The following is a 9303-nucleotide window of genomic DNA, read 5'->3' on the forward strand; positions in this document are numbered from 1 at the left end:
CCGGAGTGCCAGCACTGGCTCGGCGAAAGACGACGAACATCCGAGCGACGGTTCTCACTATTGCGTACGCGTCGCAAACCCCGCCCCGGCAGACGCACTTTGCCGTACTCGTGCGACGGTCGCCGGCGAGCACGTAGAAAGACGCCGATATCGTGCCGGAATCGGCCCCGTTTGGCTTCGCCGGAGTGCCAGCACTCACTCGGCCACAAACGGCGAACATCCGAGCGGCGGTTCCCACTTAGCCGTCGGCGTCCCGAACTCCGCCCCGGCAGACGCGGTTGCCGAGCTCGTGCGACTAGCGACCGCGAAGCCGTCTCGCGACGCCGCTTTCGTGCGCGGCTCCCACTGCGACCTGGGTCACCCGAGGTCGACGAGCAAGAAAGAATGTCGAAAAAAATTTTTTTTTTTTTTTGCGTCTGCCGGGGTGCCCCTATAATAGCAGCGATAAGCACCCAGACCGCCATGGGTCGCTCGCCCCGGCTGACGTGGTTTTTCGTTTTCCTGCGGTGGTCGTCGTCAAGCACGTCCAAACACGCCACTTTCGTGGGCGCATTCGCGCTCTTTCGCTTCGCCGGAGTGCCAGCACTCACTCTGCCAAAAACGGCGAACATCCTAGTGGCGGTTCCCACTTTTGCGTCGGCGTCGCCAACCCCGCCCCGGCATACGCGGTTTGCCGTACTCGTGCGGCGGTGGCCGGCGGGCACGTCGAAAGACACCGATATCGTGCGCGAGTCGATGCTTCTTGGTCTCGCAGGAGGGCCGCCACTCACTCCTGCAAAAACGGCGAAGATCCGAGCGGCGCTTCCCACTTTTTCGTCGGCATCGCAAACCTCGCCCCGGCAGACGCGCTTTGCCGTACTCGTGCGACGGTCGCCGGCGAGCACGTCGAAATACGCCGATATCGTGCCCGAATCGGCCCCGTTTCGCTTCGCCGGAGTGCCAGCACTCACTCGGCCAAAAACGGCGAACATCCGAGCAGCGGTACCCACTTAGCCGTCGGCATCCCGAACTCCGCGCCGGCTGACGCGGTTGCCGAGCTCGTGCGACTAGCGACCGCGAACGCGTCTCGCGACGCCGCTTTCGTGCGCGGCTCCCATTGCGACCTGGGTTACCCGAGCTCGACCAGCAAAAAAGAAGGTCGAAAAAAAATTTTTTTTTTCTGCGTCTGCCGGGGTGCCCCTATAATAGCAGCGATAAGCACCCAGACCGCCGTGGGTCGCTCGCCCCGGCTGACGTGGTTTTTCGTACTCCTGCAGCGGTCGCCGTCAAGCACGTCCAAATACGCCACTTTCGTGGGCGCTTTCGCGCTCTTTCGCGTCGCCGGTGTGCCAGCACTCACTCTGCCAAAAACGGCGAACATCCTAGTGGCGGTTCCCACTTTTGCGTCGGCGTCGCCAACCCCGCCCCGGCATACGCGGTTTGCCGTACTCGTGCGGCGGTGGCCGGCGGGCACGTCGAAAGACACCGATATCGTGCGCGAGTCGATGCTTCTTGGTCTCGCAGGAGGGCCGCCACTCACTCCTGCAAAAACGGCGAAGATCCGAGCGGCGCTTCCCACTTTTTCGTCGGCAACGCAAACCTCGCCCCGGCAGACGCGCTTTGCCGTACTCGTGCGACGGTCGCCGGCGAGCACGTCGAAATACGCCGATATCGTGCCCGAATCGGCCCCGTTTCGCTTCGCCGGAGTGCCAGCACTCACTCGGCCAAAAACGGCGAACATCCGAGCAGCGGTACCCACTTAGCCGTCGGCATCCCGAACTCCGCGCCGGCTGACGCGGTTGCCGAGCTCGTGCGACTAGCGACCGCGAACGCGTCTCGCGACGCCGCTTTCGTGCGCGGCTCCCATTGCGACCTGGGTTACCCGAGCTCGACCAGCAAAAAAGAAGGTCGAAAAAAAATTTTTTTTTCTGCGTCTGCCGGGGTGCCCCTATAATAGCAGCGATAAGCACCCAGACCGCCGTGGGTCGCTCGCCCCGGCTGACGTGGTTTTTCGTACTCCTGCAGCGGTCGCCGTCAAGCACGTCCAAATACGCCACTTTCGTGGGCGCTTTCGCGCTCTTTCGCGTCGCCGGTGTGCCAGCACTCACTCTGCCAAAAACGGCCAACATCCGAGCGGCGGTTCCCACTTTTGCGTCGGCGTCGTAAACCCCGCCCCGGCAGACGCGGTTTGCCCTACTCGTTCGACGGTCGCCGGCGAGCGCGTCGAAAGACGCCGATATCGTGCGCTAATTGGCGCTCCTTGGCTTCTCCGGAGTGCCGCCACTCACTCCTCCAAAAACGGCGAAGATCCGAGCGGCGTTCTCCACTTTCGCATCGGCGTCCCGAACTCCGCCCGGGCTGACGCGGTTTACCGTACTCGTGCGACGGTCGCCGCCGGGCACGTCGAAAGACGCCGATATCGTGCCGTAATCGGCCCCGTTTGGCTTCGCCCGAGTGCCAGCACTCACTCGGCCAAAAACGGCGAACATCCGAGCAGCGTTTCCCACTTTCGCATCGGCGTCCCGAAGCCCGCCCCGGCAGACGCGGTTTGCCCTACTCGAGCGACGGTCGCCGGCGATCACGTCGAAAGGCGCCGAATTCGTGCACGAATCGATGCTTCTTGGTCTCGCAGGAGGGCCGCCACTCACTCCTGCAAAAACGGCGAAGATCCGAGTTGCGCTTCCCACTTTTTCGTCGGCGTCCCGAACTACGCCCCGGCTGACGCGGTTTACCGTACTCGTGCGACGGTCGCCGGCGGGCACTTCAAAATACGCCGATTTCGTGGGCGCATTCACGCTGTTTCGCTTCCCCGGAGTGCCAACACTCACTCTGCCGAAAGCGGCGATCATCCGAGCGGCGGTTCCCACTTTTGCGTCGGCTTCGCAAACGGCGCCCCGGCAGACGCGCTCGTGCGACGTACTCGTGCGACGGTCGCCGGCGAGCACGTCGAAAGACGCCGATATCGTGCTCGAATCGACCCCGTTTCGCTTCGCCGGAGTGCTGCCAGTCACGGCGCAGAAAACGGCGAACAAGTGTTTTTTTTTTTTTTTCCTAGAATTTGTGTTATAGAAGGCACATTTGATATCGGACGATAATTTTCAACTTTATCACGCGCACCGATTTTCGTGTAGAGGTTTGCAAGTTTATGGGAATTTCTCCACTTGGAATAATGCGATTTAGTAGTACTACGAGAACTTCATGGATGTACTCAAGGGTACGGGGCAAGTCAGTTACGTCAACACCTGCAGATTTTTTACACTTCAAACTGAAAATTGTTGGTTGTGAGTCCTCGTGTGATATTAAAGGCCGATTCGCTAACACATAGAACAAAGAAAGAAAGGAAGAAAAAACGCCCGCGCTCGCTCAAGAAACCTGGGTTCGCAACAAGTGGCAACAACAAGCAACCGAGCGAGTGCGCCAAAACCCGTGGCGGCCGAACAAACGCGAAGTCCCAACCGCGTCAGCCGGGGCGGCACGGGACAGGAAAAATCACTTCAGCCGGGGCGGCGGGGCACCGAATAAACCTCGTCACCTCGTCGCAGGATAAAAGAGGAAACAAAAAGTCTAAACAGCGTCTGCTGGAGCGAATGCGTAATAAAACAACAACAACAACAAAAAAAAAACACCCGCGCTCAAGAAGTCTGCAATCCTCACAAAAGGCGACTGTGACCGAGCAGCGTCAGCCGGGGCCGTGCGGAAACGGAAAAACCGCGACTACCGGGGCGTCGAGGCACCGAAAAATCCACTTCAGCCGCGGCGAAAAAAAAAAACAAAAAGAAAGACGGAGGGGGGGGGGAACCACGTCTGCCGGGGCGAAGGAAAAAAAAAAACGCGTCTGCCGGGGCGAGCCCGGGTGCGGCACCACCGGGAAAACTGTGGCAAACAGACATGGCGATCGAGTGAGTGGGCCGCCAGCCAGGCTCAGCCAAAAAGTGCAAAGTCCGAACTGCGTCAGCCGGGGCGGCAAAAACCGCGTCAGCCGGGGCGGCGCAAAAAACCGCGTCTGCCGGGGCGGCACGAAACCGCGTCAGCCGGGGCGGGGCGAAAACTGCGTCAGCCGGGGCGAAAAGAAAAAAAAAAAACGCGTCTGCCGGGGCAAGCCCGGGTGCGGCACCACCGGGAAAACTGTGGCAAACAGACATGGCGATCGAGTGAGTGGGCCGCCAGCCAGGCACAGCCGAAAAGTGCAAAGTCCGAACCGTGTCAGCCGGGGCGACGCAAAAACCGCGTCAGCCGGGGCGGCGCGAAAACCGCGTCAGCCGGGGCGGCACGAAACCGCGTCAGCCGGGGCGGCGCGAAAACTGCGTCAGCCGGGGCGGCGCGAAAACCTCGTCAGCCGGGGCGAGCGAAAAGGGGGGGGGGGGGAACCACGTCTGCCGGGGCGAAAGAAAAAAAAAACGCGTCTGCCGGGGCGAGCCCGGGTGCGGCACCACCGGGAAGACTGTGGCAAACAGACATGGCGATCGAGTGAGTGGGCCGCCAGCCAGGCTCAGCCCAAAAAGTGCCAAGTCCGAACTGCGTCAGCCGGGGCGGCAAAAACCGCGTCAGCCGGGGCGGCGCGAAAACCGCGTCTGCCGGGGCGGCGCGAAAACTGCGTCAGCCGGGGCGAGCCCGGGTGCGGCACCACCGGGAAAACTGTGGCTAACAGACATGGCGATCGAGTGAGTGGGCCACCAGCCAGGCTCAGCCAAAAAGTGCCAAGTCCGAACTGCGTCAGCCGGGGCGGCAAAAACCGCGTCAGCCGGGGCGGCGCAAAAAAACCGCGTCTGCCGGGGCGGCACGAAACCGCGTCAGCCGGGGCGGCGCGAAAACTGCGTCAGCCGGGGCGAAAGAAAAAAAAAAACGCGTCTGCCGGGGCGAGCCCGGGTGCGGCACCACCGGGAAAACTGTGGCAAACAGACATGGCGATCGAGTGAGTGGGCCGCCAGCCAGGCACAGCCGAAAAGTGCTAAGTCCGAACTGCGTCTGCCGGGGCGGCACGAAACCGCGTCAGCCGGGGCGGCGCGAAAACCGCGTCTGCCGGGGCGGCACGAAACCGCGTCAGCCGGGGCGGCGCGAAAACTGCGTCAGCCGGGGCGAGCCCGGGTGCGGCACCACCGGGAAAACTGTGGCAAACAGACATGGCGATCGAGTGAGTGGGCCGCCAGCCAGGCACAGCCGAAAAGTGCTAAGTCCGAACTGCGTCTGCCGGGGCGGCACGAAACCGCGTCAGCCGGGGCGGCGCGAAAACCGCGTCTGCCGGGGCGGCACGAAACCGCGTCAGCCGGGGCGGCGCGAAAACTGCGTCAGCCGGGGCGAGCCCGGGTGCGGCACCACCGGGAAAACTGTGGCAAACAGACATGGCGATCGAGTGAGTGGGCCGCCAGCCAGGCACAGCCGAAAAGTGCTAAGTCCGAACTGCGTCAGCCGGGGCGGCAAAAACCGCGTCAGCCGGGGCGGCGCAAAAAACCGCGTCTGCCGGGGCGGCACGAAACCGCGTCAGCCGGGGCGGCGCGAAAACTGCGTCAGCCGGGGCGAAAGAAAAAAAAAAACGCGTCTGCCGGGGCGAGCCCGGGTGCGGCACCACCGGGAAAACTGTGGCAAACAGACATGGCGATCGAGTGAGTGGGCCGCCAGCCAGGCACAGCCGAAAAGTGCCAAGTCCGAACTGCGTCTGCCGGGGCGGCACGAAACCGCGTCAGCCGGGGCGGCGCGAAAACCGCGTCTGCCGGGGCGGCACGAAACCGCGTCAGCCGGGGCGGCGCGAAAACTGCGTCAGCCGGGGCGAGCCCGGGTGCGGCACCACCGGGAAAACTGTGGCAAACAGACATGGCGATCGAGTGAGTGGGCCGCCAGCCAGGCACAGCCGAAAAGTGCTAAGTCCGAACTGCGTCTGCCGGGGCGGCACGAAACCGCGTCAGCCGGGGCGGCGCGAAAACCGCGTCTGCCGGGGCGGCACGAAACCGCGTCAGCCGGGGCGGCGCGAAAACTGCGTCAGCCGGGGCGAGCCCGGGTGCGGCACCACCGGGAAAACTGTGGCAAACAGACATGGCGATCGAGTGAGTGGGCCGCCAGCCAGGCACAGCCAAAAAGTGCTAAGTCCGAACTGCGTCTGCCGGGGCGGCACGAAACCGCGTCAGCCGGGGCGGCGCGAAAACCGCGTCTGCCGGGGCGGCACGAAACCGCGTCAGCCGGGGCGGCGCGAAAACTGCGTCAGCCGGGGCGAGCCCGGGTGCGGCACCACCGGGAAAACTGTGGCAAACAGACATGGCGATCGAGTGAGTGGGCCGCCAGCCAGGCACAGCCGAAAAGTGCAAAGTCCGAACCGTGTCAGCCGGGGCGACGCAAAAACCGCGTCAGCCGGGGCGGCACGAAACCGCGTCAGCCGGGGCGGCGCGAAAACTGCGTCAGCCGGGGCGGCGCGAAAACCTCGTCAGCCGGGGCGAGCGAAAAGGGGGGGGGGGGGAACCACGTCTGCCGGGGCGAAAGAAAAAAAAAACGCGTCTGCCGGGGCGAGCCCGGGTGCGGCACCACCGGGAAGACTGTGGCAAACAGACATGGCGATCGAGTGAGTGGGCCGCCAGCCAGGCTCAGCCCAAAAAGTGCCAAGTCCGAACTGCGTCAGCCGGGGCGGCAAAAACCGCGTCAGCCGGGGCGGCGCGAAAACCGCGTCTGCCGGGGCGGCGCGAAAACTGCGTCAGCCGGGGCGAGCCCGGGTGCGGCACCACCGGGAAAACTGTGGCTAACAGACATGGCGATCGAGTGAGTGGGCCACCAGCCAGGCTCAGCCAAAAAGTGCCAAGTCCGAACTGCGTCAGCCGGGGCGGCAAAAACCGCGTCAGCCGGGGCGGCGCAAAAAAACCGCGTCTGCCGGGGCGGCACGAAACCGCGTCAGCCGGGGCGGCGCGAAAACTGCGTCAGCCGGGGCGAAAGAAAAAAAAAACGCGTCTGCCGGGGCGAGCCCGGGTGCGGCACCACCGGGAAAACTGTGGCAAACAGACATGGCGATCGAGTGAGTGGGCCGCCAGCCAGGCACAGCCGAAAAGTGCTAAGTCCGAACTGCGTCTGCCGGGGCGGCACGAAACCGCGTCAGCCGGGGCGGCGCGAAAACCGCGTCTGCCGGGGCGGCACGAAACCGCGTCAGCCGGGGCGGCGCGAAAACTGCGTCAGCCGGGGCGAGCCCGGGTGCGGCACCACCGGGAAAACTGTGGCAAACAGACATGGCGATCGAGTGAGTGGGCCGCCAGCCAGGCACAGCCGAAAAGTGCTAAGTCCGAACTGCGTCTGCCGGGGCGGCACGAAACCGCGTCAGCCGGGGCGGCGCGAAAACCGCGTCTGCCGGGGCGGCACGAAACCGCGTCAGCCGGGGCGGCGCGAAAACTGCGTCAGCCGGGGCGAGCCCGGGTGCGGCACCACCGGGAAAACTGTGGCAAACAGACATGGCGATCGAGTGAGTGGGCCGCCAGCCAGGCACAGCCGAAAAGTGCTAAGTCCGAACTGCGTCAGCCGGGGCGGCAAAAACCGCGTCAGCCGGGGCGGCGCAAAAAACCGCGTCTGCCGGGGCGGCACGAAACCGCGTCAGCCGGGGCGGCGCGAAAACTGCGTCAGCCGGGGCGAAAGAAAAAAAAAACGCGTCTGCCGGGGCGAGCCCGGGTGCGGCACCACCGGGAAAACTGTGGCAAACAGACATGGCGATCGAGTGAGTGGGCCGCCAGCCAGGCACAGCCGAAAAGTGCTAAGTCCGAACTGCGTCTGCCGGGGCGGCACGAAACCGCGTCAGCCGGGGCGGCGCGAAAACCGCGTCTGCCGGGGCGGCACGAAACCGCGTCAGCCGGGGCGGCGCGAAAACTGCGTCAGCCGGGGCGAGCCCGGGTGCGGCACCACCGGGAAAACTGTGGCAAACAGACATGGCGATTGAGTGAGTGGGCCGCCAGCCAGGCACAGCCGAAAAGTGCTAAGTCCGAACTGCGTCTGCCGGGGCGGCACGAAACCGCGTCAGCCGGGGCGGCGCGAAAACCGCGTCTGCCGGGGCGGCACGAAACCGCGTCAGCCGGGGCGGCGCGAAAACTGCGTCAGCCGGGGCGAGCCCGGGTGCGGCACCACCGGGAAAACTGTGGCAAACAGACATGGCGATCGAGTGAGTGGGCCGCCAGCCAGGCACAGCCGAAAAGTGCTAAGTCCGAACTGCGTCAGCCGGGGCGGCAAAAACCGCGTCAGCCGGGGCGGCGCAAAAACCGCGTCTGCCGGGGCGAAATAAAAAAAAAAACAAAGAAAAAAGCCCGCGCTTAATCAAAAGAAAACAAAGAAAAAAGCTTGCGCTTAATCAAAAGAAAACAAACAAAAAAAGTTCGCGCTTAAGCCTGGCGGTGGAACCACCGGGGCAAACAGACCTGGCGATCGAGTGAGTGGGCCGCCAGCCGGGGTGAGCCAAAAAGTGCAAAGTCCGAACCGCGTCAGCCGGGGCGACGCAAAAACCGCGTCAGCCGGGGCGGCGCGAAAACCGCGTCAGCCGGGGCGGCGCGAAAACCGCGTCAGCCGGGGCGGCGCAAAAACCGCGTCAGCCGGGGCGGCGCAAAAACTGCGTCAGCCGGGGCGGCACGGAAAAACGAAAACCGCGTCAGCCGGGGCGGCACGGAAAAACGAAAACCGCGTCAGCCGGGGCGACATCAAAATGAGGAAAAAAAAAAAACTGCCTTAGGACACCTGCGTACACTTTCATGCGTTTGGGCATATCTCTCTGTAACACGCGCGCCCCTCGTTACGCGCGGCACTCTGTTTTCTCCGACACCCATATTTCGGCGGCATGTGGCACGCGCGCCCGTCCCTACGCACGGCACACCGCAGTGCTTTCTCGATATTTTTCTTTTCCTCCAACACCGTCATCTATAGGCTTTTAGTGACCTGTTGCTCGTGGCACAAGTTCGCTAGCTCTGACACCTCTTGCATGCGCACCGTTTTTGCGCACGGTGCTATGCCGCAAAGCACGGCAGTCGCATGCGTTTCTCTCAGGCACCTCTTTTTTGACACAACGCTGTGGTGCTTAGAAACACACGCGCCGCTTTTGCGCACAGAACTCCACCGTACAGCACGGTAGTCACGTTTGTTCCACACGAACAGCAGTGTGCATCGTGCTACGACACTTTGAAAGCTTTTTCTTCCGAGTCTCGACCGCGCTGTTCCTTTCGTACTTGGCGCGATTTTGGGACCAGCTTTGTTTTAAACCCCTACTGCGCGCCGTTCCTTTCGTACTTGGCGCGGTTCAGGGTTTGTTTCGAGCCCTTAGCCGCGCTGTTCCCTCCGTACTTGGCGCGGTTTAGGGTCGAGCTTTGTCTCGAGCCCTCTCCG

The sequence above is a fragment of the Rhipicephalus microplus genome, unplaced genomic scaffold, assembly GCF_043290135.1.
Source record: "Rhipicephalus microplus isolate Deutch F79 unplaced genomic scaffold, USDA_Rmic scaffold_246, whole genome shotgun sequence".
Lineage (NCBI taxonomy): Eukaryota > Metazoa > Arthropoda > Arachnida > Ixodida > Ixodidae > Rhipicephalus > Rhipicephalus microplus.